Source organism: Montipora capricornis, chromosome 4 (genome assembly GCF_036669925.1).
Source record: "Montipora capricornis isolate CH-2021 chromosome 4, ASM3666992v2, whole genome shotgun sequence".
Lineage (NCBI taxonomy): Eukaryota > Metazoa > Cnidaria > Anthozoa > Scleractinia > Acroporidae > Montipora > Montipora capricornis.
Genome location: NC_090886.1, coordinates 56,070,669 through 56,094,006, shown reverse-complemented (window position 1 = coordinate 56,094,006; position 23,338 = coordinate 56,070,669). Strand labels below are relative to the sequence as shown.

At 38.4% G+C, this 23,338-nt stretch overlaps 1 long non-coding RNA gene and 2 pseudogenes across 1 annotated transcript; 2 read left to right on the top strand and 1 right to left on the bottom strand.

Moving 5' to 3' along the window:
• The first annotated feature begins 7,442 nt into the window (after positions 1–7,442).
• LOC138047600 (AH receptor-interacting protein-like) lies at positions 7,443–9,156 on the top strand (annotated as a pseudogene).
• A 2,603-nt stretch (positions 9,157–11,759) lies between these two features.
• Positions 11,760–13,239, top strand: LOC138047597 (uncharacterized). The gene is made up of 2 exons (XR_011131877.1): positions 11,760–11,893; positions 12,654–13,239. It is a non-coding gene; the product is annotated as an uncharacterized lncRNA (long non-coding RNA).
• Positions 13,229–22,649, bottom strand: LOC138047596 (INO80 complex subunit B-like; annotated as a pseudogene).
• Between the last annotated feature and the right edge of the window lie 689 nt (positions 22,650–23,338).

The window sequence follows — 23,338 nt, the reverse complement described above, 5'->3', positions numbered from 1 at the left end:
GATATACAGTCAAAAACAACTCCGCATTTTAATGCCAAAATATTACTGTCGCTCTCATGAAATAAAGCCAACTCATTTGAGTGGGCTAGATTAGTAAGAGCAGTAGACTTAATAGCCCTTGTTAAAATGTCATATTTTGGATCATACTGTTTTTCCCTTAAGTGGCAAGCTTCCGTTCCGACTCAGGCTTCCCGGCACCAAGGCTTTAAATATTCTAAGAATAGGCACTTCTTTTTGAAATCTTGCAAAAATTGATTTCATGTAATACATTAAACGATCTTACATTCTCATTAGCTTAATCGAAATACACAATACAATTTCTACGATCAATCGCCATGCACCTGCGATTTCATTGGTTTTACCACAGGCAGACCACCCTATGTTGGTGGGGGCCGTTGAAATCTGATCATCGACTGATTGTCAGTTAAGCCGGCCGGTCTCAAAATTGCCATTTTTGAACTACTAGTTCGGATGCTCCACCACTGCTGGAGCAAAAGGAGACTCGAGCTAAGGGAGCTAAGCCGCTATACTAAAAAAGTGGTGCATTTATATAGCGCCTTTATCACAAACGTCTCAAAGGCGCTTTATAATGATCAATTTTACCCCCAGCGGACTGGAAGCATATGCAGGCGCAAATGGCAGCCGCTTCGAAGCAATCCATGCACGCTGGTACTCATTTTACCGACCTCGGAAGGATGGAAAGCTGAGTGAACTTTAGCGGGAAAGAAGGTCGCCATATATTCCACTCTCGGCAGAACCGGGAATGGAACCCGGGACCTTAGGGTCGGAAGGCAGAGATCTTACCACTGCGCCAACCCCTCCGCTCTTACTGCCAGTACTGAAAGTACTGAAAGTACTCCGCTCTTACTGCCAGTACTGAAAGTATCGAAAAGGTGCCTTTTCGCTATTGAAATGAATGACTTGGACGAAAATTAACCCATGAAAAATGAAGAGATGATATTTCACTCATCTCGACATTGAATAAAGCGAGAATGCACCGTTTCGGTACAAATTTGGATGGAAAGTTAAACAAGCAAACGAAACCAAAAACTATATAACCACAGGCAGCCCAGACTCGGAGGGTAAAAAAATTATAACGATTTGCATGGGAATCTCGATAACAAACTGAAAAAGATATTTACACGCAAAAGTTCTCAATAAAAAAAAGTCGTACTTTATTGTCGTGGTGACTTTCTCGCTTTTGTGTGGTTATTCGCCTGATTGAATGCAATTTAATCGACTTCTCAAATTCCCGGGTTGTCACTCGTACATAAATGAAGGAAAGGCTGGAAAGTAATTCCTAGCTTCCTCACATCTCGCCGATAAAATCACATTTCTCCGATGGCCACAGGGATAAATTTACTTTTCTCTGACCAAGTTTCAAGGTCGAACGAGTATTCATTGCTGAGAAACAGCAAAAATATTTACATTTTCAAAATCCTTCGAAGCTCGCTTACAACAAATTTGGACACAGCAAGTCCAATACGGTGAGAGCCTTTACATCTTGCAGGCTCATCCCGCTCGATAAGAACCCTGGAATCAGAACGATCCTTGAGTCTCAAGAATACAAAGATCAGTATTGTGAGGAGAAAGTTCGCGTATGGAAAGAGGAAATCGAACGGCTCTCCGAAATTGCAAAGAGTCAGCCTCACACAACGTACATTGCCTTCACAAAAGGCTAGAAGTCAAAGTTCACCTACTTCATGCGCACTATAGAATCGTTTGATGATTACGTCGATCCAATCCAGGAGGCGATTGATGACCTACTTCTTCAAATTTATTCGGTCAATCAGAGCCTCTCAACAACGAGGTGCGTCGACTTGTCACCGGCTCAAGGGGGTCTGGGCATGCCAGATTGAGAGCTGAGGCACCACAACAGTTCGCTGTCTCGAAGTCAATAACTACTGCGCACGTAGATTCCATCACATCGCCTAGTACATTTATGGCGTCAGGTGAAAGATCTACGGAGGAGCTTAAGAGACATCATCAGTCACTTAAGAGGGCTCGTGACAAAGAGAAAATGGAAAGCATTGACTCAACTCTTTCCCCAGATCTGCTGCGACTAGTTAATTAATCGAGAGACAACGGCGCAATTTCTTGGTTAAATACGATGTCTCTCGCAGATCAGGGATTAGCCCTGAATAAGCAGGAGTTCAGCGACTCGCTACACTTACGGCATAATTTGCGTCAAGTCAATCTACCAAGTCTGTGGGTGTGTGGGGATAAATTTACTGTAGGCCATGCCCTCTCGTGTAAAAAGGGGGGCTTTGTAGCGCAGAGATAAGATAGCTCAGAAAGACACCGGCCCGTATAACACACTTATCGCCTAGCTCAGGACACAAATTTCTTTCGAACTTCTAAGATCGGTACTCGCATGCGTGAGAGGCCACGAACGCCTTTTCACAGCAAGATAGAACACTCCTTAGACTGCAAAATAAACGTCGCCACCGCGGGCATTTAAAGTTCTTGGGAAATTTTCAAGCTAAATGCTTTTGTATTATTTCGAATTTTTATGATTTTTCTTATATTAATTTTATCAATTGTATTTTGTAAATAATCTTGAATTGTGAATAAAGTATTTGTTATTTATTATTATTGCTATTATTATTATTATTATCATCATCATCATCATCATCATCATCATCATTTCATCTATCGGGTTTAACAATTTCACAATGTGAAACAATTTCATCTCCAGTAGACGCCGCAAGTAGGCGACAAAGTACTAGACTAATTTATTATCTTCTTTCTTTTAATACACCCCCCAAATTTTGCATAATCATTGTTTTCCAATATTTGGGTGTTAAACGAGGTGTATTATGGGATTGAGAAGAAAAGAATTCCCTAACAGGACCGCTGAGTTGTGAAAATGGCGGTCCTTTGATTGAAGCTAACCATACCAATTTTTCAATGCTAAAGGGCAAAGTGTATTTCATAACCGACATGAGCTGGGATTACGTTTGCTCTCGCGATACAAGAAGTGTTCTTGTGACTGTTTAAAGACTGGAAAAATTACATAGGGGAACAGTAAGTTTCTTATTCAATACACTTTACATAACTTTATATACCTTAATCGTCCCAGACAAATAACTGAAATAGTCTTTCAATCCTTTTTTGTAACATTATTTGACAACAGGAGGTCAATAGCTGGTTTACCGGATTCAAGTGGTTGGTACTAGCTTTCAGTTAAGGAATGATTAATTGTTGTAAGGAAGTTTGTTTGAGCAACAAAACCCACAATGAAAATTGCACAATGTTAGTTTAAACTGGCGTTTTGCAAGTATAGGAAATCGTATGAAAGCTCATTGGCGTGATTTATGGGCAAAACTGATGTAAATTACCTCTACTGCACCCATAACCAATTTATGCATTCGTCATTGACCAATCAGAAACGACATATTGTGTTGAATGTATAATAAGATAACTTATAATTAATTCATTTGTTCAAATGATAACTGCGAGCCAGGTCTTTCAAACCTCAAGAAGTGCAGAAAGTAATGCTCAACGAATTTCAGTACTTTTGTTTCTTCAAGCTAGTGACTTTTCAAATCGTTGGATAACAATGAAACCAAGGCAAAATATCTCAGGGAACAAAGTATGAAAAACCGTGAGTCAGGTTATATTAAATCAGAAAAAAAGTGATGCATACCAGTTTAAGGAAAACGAGGATTAAAGGACCACCCCACCAGAGACTGAACTATCCTCAGTTAAAGATTGAAAATGTTATTTATTAATTTACTTATTTATTTAATGTTTATTTATTTATTTATTAATTTATTAACTTCGCCACACATAAATCTCAAAGAAGAAAACTTACCCGAACTTCGTGAGAAAAGAAAATGCTCAGGGATTATTGTTGTCAGTCAAATCCGGTGTCAGGTTGAATTCGTTTTTACCGAGGTCAAATTGTTGATCCTTATTTTACCTAGGTTGAATATGCACTCTACAAAGTTTAAAGCAGCTATCAAAAAAGGCTTGAAAACACCAATACCTTCCTTCAAGGTCTGTCTTACGCATTTCACCATATCTCCTTAATGTTTCGTATCATCTCATTGGTTTATATTCATACACTTATTTGTTCAGTCTTAAGATTATAACATAGTAAGGGAACAAAGAACTGTACTATGCACTTACCCGTACTCGAACTCGGACCTTCCTTCCTTCCTCTGAAGTCTGGTACGTGCCTTCCATTGTACTACAACGTCAAACATGTTCAACCCAACCAGGGCCCATCTGGAGCGTGCAACTTTCATACAGCATCTGTGAAATAGCGTTTTCACAAGTAGGTTTATTTTTAGACTAGCCCTTCCCGCGAATTAGGTAAAAAAACAAAGGCAGTTCCGGTTCGGTGACCCTATGACGTCAGCTTAATTTCTTGTAATTGGTCATCGGGCTCCTGCGGGAGTCTCATTCGCGGGAAATTCAATGTAAAAATAAATCGGTCTGTGAAAACGCCGTTACACGAACACAGTAGAGTTGTAGGCTCCGGATCATGGGTTCCTGACCCAACTTAGTTCTTTTCATTATTTACTTTTGTATAATAAGTCAATTGATATCCAAACTAATCCTAACCTGACTCTAATTTTTATCTAGACTTAATTTAGGCGCTGAAAAAGTTTCTCAGTTAAATTTATCTTAGTGTGCCGTATTCAACCTACGTAAAATGAGAATATCACCGATTAACCTAGGTGAAAACAAATTCAATCTGAGAATGGATTTTACCGGCAACATTATTGGAGCTTTATAAATAAGCATCCGATAAAATATTGAATAATGATGTCGAGGAGACCTCCAGAAACCAGCAGGCTTGTTATCGGTATTTGTCACTTTTAAACTGATCCGCTTTTAAATCGGTTAGGCCATTGTAAAAAAAAAAAACAGCGTCTTTTTTGGTATCGCATGTATCCAAGAGCCAGAACATTTACGTATGCGCTAGCGGAATGTTTAAATAAGAGAGAGGAAAACGCAATACCTCCAGACATGGCGCTGGAACGTCGTACCAAACGAGTCATCCCGGGATTTCGGCCCGTGCGATCGCTTTCGGTTTCAGTTTGGCCCTTCGACGCTTTCAGATATCGACCTTCCTCCCGGTACTGGCATTAGGGGCACCGGTGCACCGGTGGCTCAGTTGGTTGAGTACCGGGCTGTCACGCGGGAGGTCGTGAGTTCAACTCCGGCCGGACCAACACTCAGGGTCTTTAAATAACTGAGGAGAAAGTGCTGCCTTTGTAATTACATCTGCAAATGGTTAGACTCTCTAGACTTCTCGGATAAGGACGATAAGTCGGAGGTCCCGTCTCACAACCCTTCAATGTTCATAATCCGGTGGGACGTAAAAGAACCCGCACACTTGTCGTAAAGAGTAGGGCATGTAGTTCCCGGTGTTGTGGTCTGTCTTTTGTGATGTATCATGGTTGGGAGGGTAAATGCTCGGAGATATTAGCTACACCAAGCTAATCTAAAAATCCGAGGGTAATAAAGATATATGATATGATATGTGAAGGGAGAGAACTGTTGGTCCCTAAACCATATGAGACAGATCCCTCTCCTACTCACAGCTCCGGACCGCTCTTGTCAATTTAGCGAAAGATTTCGATCGCTTAAATATTCATGGAAAAAGTCATTTTATCTCTCATATGGTAAGCACTGGAGTCACGGAATGCAAAGTGTGCGCACGCGCCGTACTAAAGCTAACATACACACATGCCTAAACTTTCTCTCATCTCAAATTTCAGAGTAACTACAAGAGCTGCTATCTTCGAGACATTACATTTACAGCTAAAATACATAGCATATACGGATACATAACTAAATATCAAATATTTGAAGAAAAATTAATTCAAAAGAAAAGCGGCAGCCACACAAAATGCGGCCCTGGATTCTGATTTTAAAACCTGTTAACTCAGCATTACGGATAAAATTACAGGTAACGCATTTCACAACTTAGCTCATAACTAAAAAAAAGAATTAAGACCAAAACTGATTGTTCTAGGTTTACTGAGGGACAGAATGTAATTTCCGCCATATACAGTAGCAGGAAAATCATTACAAATAGACTTCTATACAGTATTATGAAGAAATTTTTAAAAAATTCTCTTATTGCAATAAGAGATATAGACTTTGACGTTAGTAATCTGCAAATACACTAAATCTCAAGTATTCTCTTATTGTACATCATACCGTTCCTTTGACAAGAACATTTTTTGTACGAGGATAACATCAAAAAAAGCACTACTTTCTCGGCGCCACGCGCCATTTCTCTGCTGATAAAAACTTGTTCAGAAATCAGAAGTCTTTCTTCATCAGGCGTGATGTTTGCCCTTACGGTGTATCTGAGGCTTTTAGGGTGATGTGCTCTTGTCGAGATGAGCTTGTAAGAGTCCGATAGAGTTCTTAGATTTATTTAATTTCTCCTTTATGGAACTACTCCTTAGTATCTGGCTAGAAAATTTTCTTCTCACTTTTACCTCCGGCCGCGCTTCATCCATTTGATGAGGGGCAAGTCTCGTTCTTCTCAAGTTGCCTTGTTCTTTGCCCAAAAGAATTTTGGGTAATTTTGCCATTCCACGACTGAAAGGGAAGACCCCCGATTCTCATTTCAAAGATTTTTTTTAAGTGTCGAGCTACCCAGTCCTACCAGCAAAACACAACATCAATTGAAGTATTCAGTTTCCAAAACTTGCCTAAATTGTTTGGGTAGGTCCTAGAATTCGTCCAAAGAAAGGCCAGAATACTACTACTACTTCTACGATCTTAACTATCGGTCAAATCGAAGCTTCAACATCCCCTGGGCATATGCCGGGCATATGAAACCTTTGCGATCCCCCGGGGGGGGGGGGGGGGGAATTTTATAATCAGAGGCTTCCGAGGTAAAAACTTCACAAATTCTTATGTTTGCATTATTATACTTTGCACGATAGTTGACCTGCATCGACGAAAAGCTAATATCATGACAATATTAAGGACAAGATTATCGAGGAAGAAACAAAGATAAAGATCAAAGATGAAAAAAATTCAGGTATTCTTTAAAATAATAGTTTATCCTCATCAATTTAAACAACTACATGAATTTTTAAGTTTGTATTTATACCCAGTGATAGTTAATTGTTAAATATTTGTGAAGTTAGTAAATTAGGTTTAATGATTCGTGATCAAAATTCGTCAACTATTCCTAGTTCATTTTACATGGCTCTTGACTGTGATGTATTTTTTTTTTATTTTAAACTGCTAGAATTCTAATTACCATTCTTCGGGCGCTTTTTTATTGTATATCTTTCAAATCTTTCTACCTTTTTTATCATGTGAGGCGTACTTTGTAACCTGTCTGACTGGATGCTGTGGCCGTCTTCTTGAACGATTTGAATGAACCACCTCAGTCTGAACCGAGATGAAAGCGAGAGACTGGTTACTAACACCAGTCACCAGTTGCTTTTTAATTTTTCTTGCACTTGTCAAAAATGGCGACCGAAGAACGTTTGATTACAAAGAACGTTCTGTATGCTGGCGAAGGGGATGTTCCTGAATTTGAAAATGGGTCGAAAGTAAAAACGTTTCATTCTATTGCTCGTTTTATAGTAGGAAGAAAATTAAATGTATTTCTAGGTAAATCTGGATCATTTTTTTTTTTTTGTAATGCAGGCCACGTTTCATTTTAAGACCTTCAAAGCTGATGAAGAGAAGACCCAGATCGATTGCAGCAGAGATCTTGGACAGCCTTTTGAACTGCTTATTGGAAAGAAGTTCAAACTAGAAGTCTGGGCAACTTATCAAATCCATGAAGGAAAGAGAAGTGGCTCGATTTTCTTGCCATAAATCGGTGAGATCAGATGTTGCGAATTGCACGGTTTGGGCACATCGATTAAAAAGAAGAGACAATTCGCTTGTCTAATTATCTCCCTGCCCCAGAGGCATCCCACCATTTTACCTCGAGTCCTCGTGGAGGCGGCAAAAATCAGAAAAAATTCATCTTTAGGAGTCAGCTTTTTCCATAGGAATCAGTGTTTTGCAAAAAACATCTGCTGGTAAGAATCATTTTAATCCGTGGGAGTTTGGGAGAGTTGAGATGATTGATGGGATTTCCCATCATCTTGGTATCTGAGTGCACTGCAGGTTTGTACCTTTGGGCTTGTCAGAGAGTGTCTTAAAATGCCTTGTTACTTAACAGTTGTTTAGATTTCATTTCTTTTAATGACTAGAGTATTTTAGAACAAACCTTGTAGTATGTGTTGAAGAGCTTTGTCAAAATATTCTGTGATTTCTTAAGCTTGTAGGAGGTTATCCTATTGTTTCCAAAGCTTGCGTAACCTTGCTAAAAAGAGGAATGGGGAGTTGACAGTGGAACATGATCATCAGGAACACTCTTGTAGTTTATCAGCCATAAAATCAACAGGATACCCAGACCTGGATGACTTGCTGATCAATGAACAAGATCTTGTGTTTGAAATGGAACTTTTAAAATTTGAGAAGCCTGGTGAATTTCAGAAGGAGACATGGCAAATGGATTCAGAAGAAAAATTATCTCTTGTTCCATTGCTTAAAGACACTGGGAACAAATTGTATCAGGAGAAAAAGTATAAAGAAGCTGCAGAGAAGTATGCGGAAGCACTGGGCTGCCTGGAGCAGCTGTGTTTACGTGAAAAACCTGGAGATTTGCCATGGCTTAACCTTGATAGAATGAAAAATCCCCCTTTTTATTGAATTATGCACAATGCAAGCTTTTCCTTGGAGATTTTTATGAAGTCATTGAACACACATCAACAGTCCTTGAAAAAGACAAAGATAACATCAAGGCACTATTTAGACGTGCTAAGGCTCATGTAAATGCTGCTGGAATCCAAAAGAAGCCAGGGAGGATTTCATCAGTTTCTCAGGTGATGACTTTAGACCCTTCACTTTCAAAGGCTGTCAACAAGGAACTAGTTGAACTAGAGAGGCTTACCAAAGAGCATGATGCTCAGGACAGGGACAGTTTAAAAAACACTTTTTAAGTGATTAATGACCAAGAACTCTTCCATAATGGCTCGCTTTTATTATAATGATATTCCACGCTTGTCTCCAAGGAAAATCTCATACTTCAGCATGTCTCATTTCATAATGTTTTTTAGCAGAGAAGCCATTGCAAAATTAAAGGGCATTGATATTGCCCTGAAAGCTTCAGACTTTTGTCAGAATATAAGTGTATCATAAACCTTAAATAATCTTGTCCAGAATGAAACAAGAAGAGCTAACTAAGTTGAAATTTGAACAGTGCATTGGTTTAAAGAAACAGCCAATCAAGGCTGTTTCATAGCACTGGACTGGCCTGGAGTGAACATACAACATTGGAAAATGATGAAGATTCCTCCTCAATCGTAGTTCTGACCTTTCGATACATAACACAACTCTTCATTGCTTCCATTTCTGGTGGACTCATTGAAAAGTCTCGACACATCATCTCCTGGCCACTTTATTATAAATACCCCATTAATGCATCCCTGAAGTGGCCACACATTACTAAACAGGGAAACGAAGCACCAAAACACCATGTATGACTGACCCCACCATACATTGATACTAACCAACAAAGGTTGGATTTGAGATTAAACATTGTTTTAGGCCTAATTAGGCCTAAAAGGCTATTGCTCCAAATCTCAGTCTTACTCTGAATTCTAATCTTAATCTCAAAGAATTAGGAGCAATAACATTTTAGGGCCTGATTAGGCCTAAAACGACGATTTAATCTCAATCCAACCTTTGTTGGTTTGTATTCAGTGTATGGTGGGGTCATACATAATGTTTTTAGTGTTTCGTTTCGCTGTTTCGTGGTTTAGTAATTCCCGAAGTGGCCCCCTTCAACAAGTCAAATCGTCCGGCATAAGACAAGTCTCACTTTCAGAATTGAAGGGTTACTAGCAAGTAATTTTGGTTTATCAAATAAGTTGAGTTTACACATAGATTTTAGTCATTTTAGGATTAGATGTTTAATTAAACTTCATTTAAAAGCCCAAATTGAAGTGTAGACCAAAGAGGGTCAATATTTCGAATGTTATCTCTTCATCAGAGTGGTTTCCTTTGACAAATAGTTGGAAGGATTTTAATTAATCATGAGATTGCTAAGATAAAATAGACAGTTTGACGGATTTACATTATTTCAGAAATTTACAAATGCCTCAACCCAAGCCTCTCAAAATACCCACTATCACAAGTGATAAAATAACATTTTCACCGTTTTGGAATGAACAAATCCACCCTTGGCCCGTCGACCTGAATATATTCTACAGTTCCCATCATCTCGGTGATCCAGGATTCTTGATTTTTCCCGTCTCCTGAGAAACACTCTTTTTCAGTTTTCCTTAACCAATGAGATTGCTCGTTCCAGGAAATCTCATCATGACAACCAGCTGTTCGCGTTACGAAGACCAGTAAAAATTGCTTCCTCAAAGCTTATCACGAGTCATTCCAAAGACGAAAAAAGACAGGACCGATCATCCAAAAATTACCGAAGAACACGACTCAGGATTTAAACGATAGAGCCGGGTAAGGCTAATTAGGACTTTCTATATGCAAATAATTGACGAAATTCACCACGTTCAAGTTTACTTTAAAAGACATCTAGAATTGAAATACTCAGTGGGATGCTTGCACCAGTGAAATTGAGTTTTAATTCTAGATGCTGAATTGTTCAAAGAACTCTTCATTAAGATCAAAAGCAAGACCTTGAGAAAGAGTTTCAGCTGTTAAGAGTTTGACTTAGATTCTGAGTATGGTCCTTGGCATTGGTAAGTCCGTAATGATTCGTTAGACTCCTTTAGCTTTGACTGATACCTTACATACTTGATCCCAGATTCTGTTCAATTACTCTGCACTTGGTTAATGGCCCAGCTTGCAAGGCTATTCTGTAACTCAGTGTGGAGCATGCTAACTATAAAACTAGTAATCGGAAGGTCATCTGTTCGGACTGGGACATTCCACTTATGATCCATAAAACTATGCTGAAAAATAGACATCAGATTTTTGCTTTCAGTTTCAGAACAACAAATCTTCCATCTCATGACTCATTTTCAATGTGTTGTGAGACTTTGGCGAGAAATCGTGAGACCGTGAGATTGTGGTCAAAATCGCGAGTCTCGTGGCAAAACCGTGAGATCTAGAGTTGGCAAGTCTGGTTATACCAGTACTGACAACAACCCGAACCTTTACAAAATGAGACAATAGTAAAAATGAAAAGCAGAGAGTTTAGGCTTAATTTAGCCATAATTTATAACAAACCAGGGTTTGATTAGAAGTCGGTCACTGGTGGTATACTGCTGCCTATGTTGTCAGAAATTTGCCTCTCACCGCCACCCACTTTCACTCAAAACCCTTGTAAAAAGACAAAGAGTGACTTCTGCTTACATTGATTAGCCCATCCAGGCATCTACTTCAAAGTTTTGAAACCCCTGATGTTAGCATTAGTACCGGGTTTGGGTAATGTTTCAGCTGTGGTGAAACAATGACTTGCAGTCCTAACCTGCACCTGCAGTTTGCACCCTCCATCCGAACCCCCCCTTTGGATGAGGTCCATTATAATTCGACTGATAGGAAAACCTCTTTCAAATGGCACTGACAAAAATGTGAAGAAGGTAGTAAAGGTTTTTTCAAAGGGTTGAGACAAAAAAAAGAAACCGAGTAGGAATGTTACGCATCCATACCCTGGAATTACATCATAAATGGAATATCCCACTATTGGGGACCGATTGTACATGGGGTGAATTGTCTGAGAACCATTATAACAAGCAATCAACATTTTACCCATGTTCTAATAGGCATTACACGGCTAGAGAGATGGGAACGGGCTGAAGAATATGGACTTTACCCCAAAGGAAGTTAAAGAAATCATTTTACAACACCCCGGTGATACCACATACACTGAATGGTAAGTACTGTTTTGTCCAGGAAATATTTAACTATTGTTTATTCAAGTGGAGGTAAAAAGTGGTAGGTATTTAACCCCCCCGCCACCCCCCCCCCCCCCCCCCATGAAGTAGCCAAGTAAATAAATGTCCACTATTTCCATCAACAAGGGAGCGAGTATCATTGTTTCAGTATAAGCCACATAAGCTGAATAAATAATGCACCAAAAAATTGCTGACACAACCAGTTACAATAGTCATGTACCATAAATTTTTTCTATTGGCTGCAAAGTACTGAATGTTACGGTGGTAATCACCTCCAAAGTTACTAATCACATTCTCCAAGGTACACTCTTATGGAGATTTCGCTGGGACAGATTGAACATCTGTGACATGTACTTCAGCAGTCTTGTTAAAAATTAATGCAAACATTCACAGCAAGGTTTAGAATTTGACAGAGTTTGAAACTGCATCAACCAGGGTTTTTGGAGTTTATTGTTTAAATTAGCCCGACTCCAACGCCAAAAAGGCTATTTATATTGAATCCTGGTGTTTTCAATCAAATTGTGTTCTTTCATTTCTTATTATATTATCAAAAATTAACTATTGTCTAGGTAGTAGTCAGATAGAAGGATTGTGTTAAAGAACTTAGCTAACAGGGAATCACTGTTAAGTGAAATAAGAAAACAATTTGGAAAATTCCAGAAAAAATATCCATTTTCTGCAATTGCGCATTTGTCAGTTTATTAAAATAACTTGATGAAATTCCTTGTATATTTTTAGTGTATGGTACAACACCATTATTTAGAAGGCACAGTGAAAATACACAAGCTTAAAAAACATAATACAGGACTGGAAAAGGACCAGTGTGGAAACAATATTTACAAGGAAGGTTTTAAGAAGAATTCATAGCATGGAATGACTACAAAGAAGGATATATGTGAAAGATCAGCCAGATATTGACAACAAGCATCTGAATTAGCGTGGTTCTGTCATAATCAACAGCATCTGGTCTCATTTTCTTATGGGGAGGAGATACATAAAATAATGAATAGTTTGGTTGCATCTTTGATACTTGGCACCACACAGTAAATGCTGTCTGCTAGTCAGGGACTTCATTAAATTAATACTAATTTTTGTTCGGGTTGTATACAACGTTTAAATTATTTTTAACTTTTTTTAGAAAAAGCAAGACAAGTTCATTAGAATAAGATATCGTACTTCAGAAACTTTTAAGTGCTGTCTGTTAATTATAGTAAATGTGTGGTGCACTCAATTGTTAACAGTACATGTGTTCAAGTTGTACTTTGTAAAAGTACCTGGTAAGATGGTAAGATGAATGAAAAAAAAGGAAAACATTTTCAGTTTGGCAGTTGGTATTTTGTTGTTTGTTTGGCTGGCACAAATATTTTATCAGAACAATGACTCCCAGGGTTCCCCCATTGACAAGTAAAGTTGTCTGGCATTAGACAGAGTGAAATACTTAAATAGTATGGCCGGTTCAAACCAGATTGGGAGTCAAAGGGATAATTATACATGATATAGGGGCTTCGTTCCTTGATTTCGCTTGCTCGCTCGCTCGCTCTCTTTCGCAGTCCACTTGTGGCAAGTCTATACATGATAGGACAAAACAGGACATCAATTGATGTTGATCTCATGCAAGGTCTTAAATTCTATATCCATGGCAATGTCCCTGATATATTTTACTGCACTGTTCATATCCAAGCAGACTCGACATTTCAACTTTTAATCAACCGTTTTTCTTGCAATCATCAATCACTAGTGGAAAAGGTCAAAGGATCACATTCTTCATTGTGCTTGGCAGATTTTCATCCACTTTGTCAGTACTTTTAAAAGTCCACCAACTTTCACCACAATATGTTGCTGGCTTAAAAAAAGAGTTGCTCCAAAGTTGAACTTACTAGTCCAATGGTAATGAAAGGTGCAATTAGTTAATAGCCGCAAGTAGCAGCTACCCACTTGACCTCCGGGTTTGAAGAGGAACCCAACAGTCCAACATGTATAAGGTGCCACTCATGATAGAATCACCTCACTATCCAAATAACACAGAAAATTTATTCTTGGTAAGACAGCAAATCTTCAAATAAATTAGAAGCAACACCAGCAATAATTTGTTACTGTAATTTCATCTGCTGGAAATAGTGGAGGTCATACGGTACTAGTGTCGTAACTGACAGGACATCAAGTTCGAACCCTGAAGTTGTACTATTATCATACAACAGCAGTTTGGAGGAGATTTACTTTTTTGTAACACTCCATGCTACAAACAGGCAGCTTGTTGCTGGAACATGAATACTTCTTCAGATTCATACATCCTTGTGCTGCACATGTTGACCGTGGCTCTGGTGGTCTGGAAACATCAAATAGATGAGCATTTAATTAATACAAAACATCAATTATTAGCAAAACACAGCTAAGCAAATTGAACCCAGAAAATGTATTGCTGCTTCAAGTTCATCAAAGATGGTTGACTTCCAAGCAGATCCAAAAATCTATGCAAATATGAAAAGAAATCAAAACAAAGTGCTTTACATGTAGGTGGACATCTTAGAATTTTCAATTGATTTAGTTTTGCACTTACTATTTTTGTGCACAAGAACACAAATCCATTGACCGCATTAAGAGAATTTTGCCTTTGAGTATAACTTACTTGTGAGGTAACTGCACTTGTAATGGAAACTCCAAACCTTTGGAAAAGGACAAAGCAAAAACCATTTTGATTGCTGATGTATCGAATATGTGGAACTTCTTGTTTTTTCCGGCGTGCCTGAAAGAACCCACAAATAGGCCAGCTTAATTTTGTGTCCTGTTCCGTAAAAGGTAAAAATGATTCAGTAATGATCCACTGAAGTCGGCAAAGAGAAGACTTCAAGCAAAACGCGAAGTTAACAGATGGATTGTAAATGTGACTAGCCCACCTTTTCTTCTTCTTTCCGAGATCTTGTGGCTTCTCTGTCCAAAAGCTTTTTGACAGTTTGGGTCTAAAAACAGAACCAGGAGGACAAAATTTAGGTTTTTAAGCCTTAAGCAGTCTTTGTCCAGTACCTAAAGGTACCATACTACCTTGTTTTCTTCAATTTTTTCTGCATTTGCTGTTTCCGCTTCTTGGCTCTTTGTTTTCTTCTTTTTTGGGCTTCTTCTGAGTCTTCACTTTCCCTCCTTGGCTCTGAATAAAAGAGAGGAAGATTTAAATCTTGTGATAGAGTAAAAATCCCACAGGAAAACTATAAATGTAGTAGCTTAATACAAGCTGTCTCTTAGTTCACTCAGTCCTGTGACAACAAAATTCAAAGAACCTGTTGGTAATTCCAGGAGTTGATTTTCGCCTTCTATTTCATGACCACGCATAGCTCTCTGAAAAAAGAAAAACACATCTCGTTTATTTAGGCTAATACTTAAAAGTAGAATGTTCAAGTCCCGTCTTGGAATGGGCTGGATTCAAATAGTATATACCATTTGAAAAGGGGAAATGATACAGAATTATAGTCCTGAAAATGTAACGAAAGAAAGGAGTGTTCCATTCAAGTGAGAAAAACTATACATAATGTGATGGGGATAGTTCTAAAGAAGCTTTGGTGCTGCGCCAGCGGGGAGTGAAATGAGAAGAATTTGGTTTTATCAAACAACTTCATAAAGATGAATTAACTGCCACTAGAAAGGTTACAACATGAACAATGCTTATCACTCTCATTAATGCTTATCATGTTACCAGTACATACATGTACACACACATACTTAATTGACCACTCCCTCATAGGGCCAATGAAACAAATGAAACGACAGAACAGATCACACAACAAACTGTTAAAAGGATCCCAACTGGCTGCGGGCAAAACCAGTTGGCTATTTCTAAACAAGTGCAGCAGAGAAGTTAAACCAGGGACTACCAGGATCAAATTTGACTGGTGGTCAGAAGGGGGTTTGAATCCAGGATCTCCAGATTTCAAGGCAAGCGCTTAAACCACTGGGCCACACTGCTTCTCCAATATGCAATGTGCTGAGTGTTGCACATAGAGCGATAAACACAAAAAGAAGAGAGAAGTTTGATATTGAATACTTGTCTAGCGGTCATCATGCTGACATCCTTGTCCTGTTTCACACGCCCAAAGTCATCCAGTTCACCCCTTTCTAATGCATCCAACCATTTTTGTTCCTCTTGTCTGAAAAGAAACATCAAGACCACTTACAAATTATGCATAAAAATGTCAAAATGGCAATGCTTTTCAACTTTTAAAAAGAAATAATTAAGGCCATTAAGTAAATTTCTCTCCAAGATACCTGTTAAATGGATAATTAAAAAAGGCAATGCTAATGAGCAATTGTGACCTCTCACGCAAAACGTTCCTTAGTTCCTTTTTTTAACAGATAGAGTTGAACGGCTTAAGAATGAATGACTGATCTCGTGAACAAGGATCCTATTGACTTGGCTTACACGGCTAACATAAACAGTCTATTGAAAACTCCGTCGCAAAGGAATTTGGAAAAAACAGCAATATCTCATCTGAAATCAAAACCGAAAATTTTATGAAAAGTGCCAATACTGTGTTTGTTGTCATGAGTAAAGCAAGACATTTTCGCCGGAGAAAACAGTGCGTCCATCAACAATCATATGTAAGACGGTTGACAAGTGCACCTATTATACTTAATACTAAGTAAACTTGAAACTCCACAACAAACAAAAAATAGTTAAAATACACTACCAGTAACCAACTGTCTCTCACAAAGTTACTAAACTGGAAATCTCTTTTTAACTTGTTAGTTGACCATTAGTGAACGAAAGCATAAAGTTACACATGCAAAAATCATAGTGCTCTTAAATTAAAAGGAGTCCAACACACAAACATAACATTTTTAAGGTACGTAAATAAAACAACATACTCATCAGAGTCCCCACGTTCTTTTTCTGTAACCTCAGGTTCTTCTTTTTCATTTCCTTTAAAGACAATGATAATATAGTTATCCCTGCCACAATAATTTTTTTTCACAACAAATGGCAGCTACAGTGTGTAGGAGGTGTCATGATCCGGGGTTAGGGCATTTGTTTTGCATTTAACAAATTGATGTCAGTTTTTCATGCGTCTGTCCTGTTATTGATCATGAATTTCGTCATAGTAGCTGTGGATCCACGAGGCGATAGCCAAGTGGATCCACAGACAAAATTCATGATCAATAACAGGACAGACGCATGAAAAACTGACATCAATTTGCTTTTTACAATAACAAAAAGGCAGAAGGATCAAAATTAAGTCAAAACACGAGAAGAACGCGAGACAAAAATGCGAGAAACTACAATTTTCTTAAGCTGACGCCACCAATATCGCGTCAATTTCACATAAATTACAAATTTTTGTGTCTGTCTGGTTATTGACAATAAGAATTAGCCAATGAGTGTGCGAGAATTTTGCAGTCATTGTAAAAATACTTATAGACACTTCAAGTTCAACTGCTACTCTGAGCAATGACTGGATAATTTGTAGCAAGTGGTTTGAAACCAGAAGTCATATCTAAACTTGACAAGGTAAGATTGTCCAGGTGGGAGTAGTCCTGAGGAATGTTGTTGCCAACTTGGCGACACTAACTGATGTTTCAACAACCTGGAGAAGTCATCCTTGAAGTCAAGACGTTTGTGTAGTGTCAGTTGTTACAAAGATCAGAATTATCTAGAAAGTTTTCGAAGGTCAATGTCACACAATATGTTGTTTCAAGAATTTCCTAGACCTGTGACTCATCAGTTTCAAAATAGTTTGTGACTTGTAAGTTTAAAAATAGAGTTTATTGTAATAGCTATGAATAGTTACTTTTGGAAACTTCTAGACTCTCTTTGGATAGCTATGTAAGCGGCTCTCTAGACAGTCAGTCGGGTTGTTGTTGTTGTTGTGATTCAGTACTTCACTCCCTGTGTGTGATTTCCAAGTGATAATGTGTGACAAGTGAAGGGATTTCCCTGTTCGTGTGTGATTCTGACATTCTGCTGTCAAGTCTACAGTTGGTTTCCGTGGAGTGTGATACTGTGAAAGAAGTCTTCAGGAGATTTCGTCAAAGAGAAGGACAGTACTTTGCCTGTGGTCAGTTAAGCGTAGAGAAGTATTAAAGTTAATTGTACTGAGATTGTACTAAGAGTAGTCGCTATCTCTAGCTAAGTTGTCTCCCGTTGTTTACAATTAAATAAGTTGCGTTTCATGGAAATAGCGAGGTTATTATCTTTCTACTGGTAATATGTTACCATTACACAGTATATGAGATAGACTTTCGAAAAGTCCTTCGTCTAGATACGAGTGGAACGAAGGACTTTTCATTCTTGATTGGCGCCAAATTAGCGACCCAAAAACGGGTCGCTGAGCTAGGCCAATCAGAGTAGTCCTCGTGGACCCCAGGGGATAGAGTTGTCAATCAAAATTTGCCACACGCAGTGAAGCGTGATTTTCAAACATGCTACTAAGGCCACCGGATATTCCAAATTACGCGACCATCAGAGGAAATAATTGAAGAATATCTGTCTTGCATAGATCTGTTTGTGTCTTCTCCAACCGAAGCTGGGAAAAGTCTGACCTTTGAACTAGTCCCGTACGCTTTTGGTCGTTTACTTGGAGCGGGTGGCAATGCTATCGTCTTCATAATTCTTCCACTGATTTCACTCACGAAAGATTTGGTCTCTAGCCGGTCGCTATTTAGGAGACAACACATTTAAAATCTTAACTATTAACGGGTGTCTGGAAGTCCCGAGGCGATTCTCAACGACTATCGACACATTTTTAGTTGAATGGAACAAAAAATTTTAAAATGCATGTGTCTTCATCGACGAGAGTCATTGCATCGCTAAATGGTAAGCTTAAGTTTCATTAAGATGTATCTTTAATCCCGGTCTAGTACGTCTCCTACACCTGAAGCGTACCTGATCTTTCATGAGTGAAATCTATTGACTTTCTTGACGATTCGAAGCTTTCCCTTACTTGCTAATCTTTCGAATATATTAGTCTTTCGTTTCTATCAGCACAAATCACGGCACAAGTGTTGGTCCAGAAAATACCACTGGAGGTCTCCTTTCCAAGCAGTGACTCGAGATTGAAAAAAAGCTTTCGTTTTATTTCATCTTTGTTTCTGATACCTTTAGCACAAAGTTAACAAATTTCCTCTTTCGATTTCGTAGAAACAAACATGTTCGACTGTTTTCGTCGGATTGCGCCTGCCATCAAGTTCAGGGCTTGCGAATGACGTCAACTCCTTTTTGGCGCGAGACGCAAATGAAAACTTTGCAAGCGAGACAAGTCGACCTCTCGCGACTTCGTCGCTCGCTCATTCACTTCATGTATGAAAAATCACGATTCGCTCGCCGAAACATTTTCTTCTGGGGTTATCGTGAGGTCGACTTGTGGCAAGTCTATATATTAGATAAGTAATCTTTTTTTTTTACTTGAATGGTCAGTAGAAACATGATGTTATTGGTCTATCTATTCAACCATGATGCTGCTAGGAGGGAAGGGGAGGACTGTGATTGGCATGTCTCGATCTGTAGAAGCTCTAAAGCTCTTTTGTTGCTCTACGACTGTTTTACCACTGAGTAGCAGTTGGCAATGGTTTAGTTTGTCTTAAGTTTGCAAACCAGCTTTTCTATTGTCCTTCTTAAGATTACTCTTTCCTGGATGATCTCACTTCACAACAACACACATCTAAGCATAATTTTCATAGTATTCATCAAAGTTCAAAATGTGCTACCTTGCCATGTTTGCTGGAAGTTATCCTCCTCAACTGGTTCATCTTCTTCTCCACTGGATATCACAGGCTCTTTTAATTTGACAGGGACTATCTTTGCCATTCTGGTAACAACAAAATTTTGCCATGCCATGAAAGAGCGCACTAAGTTGTTTGCTTCCATAAATGTGCTTTGTCAACAACTTAATAAGTGCCATTTAATGGCCACTGAAGTTGGAATAACATTAGGCACATTTTATTCAACAAAGTTACAACATGTGAAAAAGCATCTATTCAGAATTTTCAAAATACCGTACTTTACACCACGAACTACTCACTGAGTTGTTGCAACAGTTTCTCCCCTAAGCTTGATTTTGAGCTTAACAGCTCTTCCACCTCCCTTATTTCCATTCTTTTCTTTTCTCTTGATTTGCTCTTTTCCTTGTTCTTTTCTTTTTTCCTTTCTTCATCATATCCCTCTGGTCCATGATCTTTCTTTTTCTTGTGCTTTTGTGTTTCCTTTTGTGCTTCTTTTTGGGTGAAGTGGAAGATGACTCTGTGAAAATAACATTGGATAAAATTGATTAGTATGTACACACATGCTTTGCATGCTGATTGGCCAACTCAGAGGTGATTTGCCAAGTACTATTCACCTCCAAGTAGCCGGCACACAAGATTTGAAATTTTACACGTTTATTTTTACAAAGATAAAGTCCTGAGTTTTTTGGTTCACTTTTTATTCAGTATGTGTGGTATATAGTAAAACAATAATAATACTAATATTAATAATAATAATAATAATAATAATAATAATTAGAAGAAGAAGAAGAAGTTATTGTTATTATTATTATTATTATTATTATTATTATTCACCTCAGTGTCAGTGAAAGGGATGGATATTAATAAAACCTCGCCACTTTGCAGTTCCATCAATATCCACCACTATTCACCTCTGCTTTGGGGAACAACTGTTAATTATTTACTGTACATACATCATTTGGTTGTCAAACTGCTGAAGCAAAGTACTTAATAAAATTAGTTTATCTAAATATAACCCTAACCTTTAAAGATTGTTAAACAGCACCATCAATATAAAACATAAAAATGGAACCAACAATTTTCTCAACTATTAGGAGGTGAATAGCAGTTGATATTTACTGAACCATGAAGCATAGTGCCTATCCACCAATTCACCTTCACTGAGGAATGTATCGTTCCTTTATTATACATCATACAGGCTGATTAACTAAAGGATGAAGAAGCAACCCTGTATTTACTAATGGGATACTAATGAATTCATACAGAAATTTTTGCTTTTCTTTGACATTTTGAAGATGAACGGTAGTCACCTAATCACCTTTGAATTTACTAATCAGAACCCGTAAAAAAAGCAATATTTACTTGAGAGGTATAAATGCAATTAGCAGGATGGAAAGGATTTTTTACTGTTGTTCTTGGATGATCAGATATTACATAAACATTTGTGTGAAGCTACAATAAAGTACAGTGCACTTGAGTCACTGTTGTGACTGCATCACCATGACCACAGGCCAGGCTCTGATAAGCAAAAAAAATTACAACAGCTGATTGTATGGCAGTAATTTTTGCAAAATATTTTGGGTGTAAATAATTAATTGGCTGATCTTTCCTGTCGACAATTCAAATGTGCAGTCGAGATTCTCATAAGATGCCTTATGATAACTTCAATAATTTGAAGTGAGCAACTGTTAATACCCTATCACCGTTGTAAGCACACAGCAACGTTCTTTAAAGAACAAGTCAGAATACAAAGGGTGTTATTCTTATACAAATAAGTGACAGGGTACAACTTTATCCAGCAATCAAGCTCAAGCTGGCATTCCTGAGGGGATCATTCAAGTCAGTATTTATTTACAATTATTCCACGAGCATGCATTGGATACAAGAAGGTAAATAGTCAACGAGGAATGTAGCAACGAGTTGACTATTACCAGATCTTATGCTGAGTGACATTTGCCGCCTTTATTTCCATGTAAGGTCAAACGCAGGTATAATGGCTGGTAACCGAGATGCAGTGAGCCAATTAGAAAGCTGGAATTGCATTATCCATGGTTGAGAATTTTATAATTCATATTATTACAATGATTACTAGAGGAAATGTTCTAGGTTTGGAAAACATACCTGGCCCGGGTTGCTCGAAGCATGGTTAGTGCTAACCAGCGTTAAATACCTTGGAAACCTATAGGTTTTGATACCTCTTAACCAATGGTTAGCAGCCTCACCAGGCTTCGAGCAACTGGCCCCTGTTGAATAGGCCATTTTACAGTTGTCTGCTCAGCGACCAAGCCTATGAATGGCTGCGAGGCTGCCGGTGACCTTGCATTGATACAGACCTCACTGCTTTTATCATGTAAATTGTGTTGTTGTAACGCTAATTAGTCCATATTAAAATTACAAAAGCATGAAGGTTTGTATCAAAACAGGGTCACCGGCAGCCTCGCTTCCATTGCTAGGCCTGGTAACTTAGCCACAACTGTAAAATGGTCTATTGTTTCACTGTTGTTTGCAGTTGAAGAGCCCGGGCTACCTGTGCTGTGCTGGCATAAAACATTTCAGACGACTGCAGAATTATAGGTGGTTTGCAACCAATCTCCAGAGACACACATAACAATGCTGCAATGTACAATTGCTGGTGGACAAACAAAAGGAGCTAATGAGACATCTTTTGTTTTTGTCCACCAACATGGCGGGGATCGATGACGCAACGTGAAAACCATACCGAAATATTCAAAAAATTAACTGTGTACTATTTATCTCGATTGCGCATGAGTAAAATATGGTTTTTGTGGTATTCACGGAAGTGAATAAAAGGATACGACATTGTGTTTCAGTAGAGTCTCTTGTTTTTCTCGGCAGTTAATAAAAGGATTAAGGCATAGTTTTGTTGTCGCGTAGAGGAGTCGATTTTGAATGTGGTCATACTTTTTGCAGTTATCTATTGTTGTAAATATATATTGCGTGTAGACGCACAAATCAAAGTTTCAACTTACCCCTTGTATCGTCCTCACTCGTTTCTTTTCTCTTCCCCATATTTCCAATATGGCGGCGCCTCGATCCCATGTGTCACGCAGCAAACAAATCATTTGCGGATCAAAAAAGTGTCTTTTATGAAGTAGACACCAGAAAATTTTCAACATAACGGAAAATCGCTAGAATCTTGTCCCAGATTATCGGGAATGTCTACGATTTATGGCTTTCATTGGTCGGCAAAAGCTGGGACGTTCGGGAAACTGCGAAAACTCCGATCGTCTGGGATTTAGTCAGATACGGCAAATTAGCCACGTGCTTGAGCTTCTCACTGAAGTTAAGTCCGTTTGGCTGGGGTTCATACTTGGATGGGTGACCGCACAGGAGATTTTTGCTCTTGCTGTTTTTTTTTCTTTTCTTTTTTCCTAGTAACAAATTGAAGGTTTTTTTAAAATTCCCTATCCTGTGGAAAGCGTCATGAAAAGACAATGACTTTTACCATACCAGGCCCACTGCGCCATCAAAGCAGTGTTTTTGCATTGCATTTATAACATTTTGCGCGATTTCAATGATAGTAGTGCACACTTGATGCAAAGTAACAAAACTCACCTTTTTGGCTCATTCACGGGGCGGATGAGACATTAATTTGATGAAACAGATGTAGACGGAAGTTGCAGGGCGCAAAATTCATCATTCACAGTCATTCCCTTCAGTATTTCCAAAACTCCCATTCTAATTCATTCAATAAATGA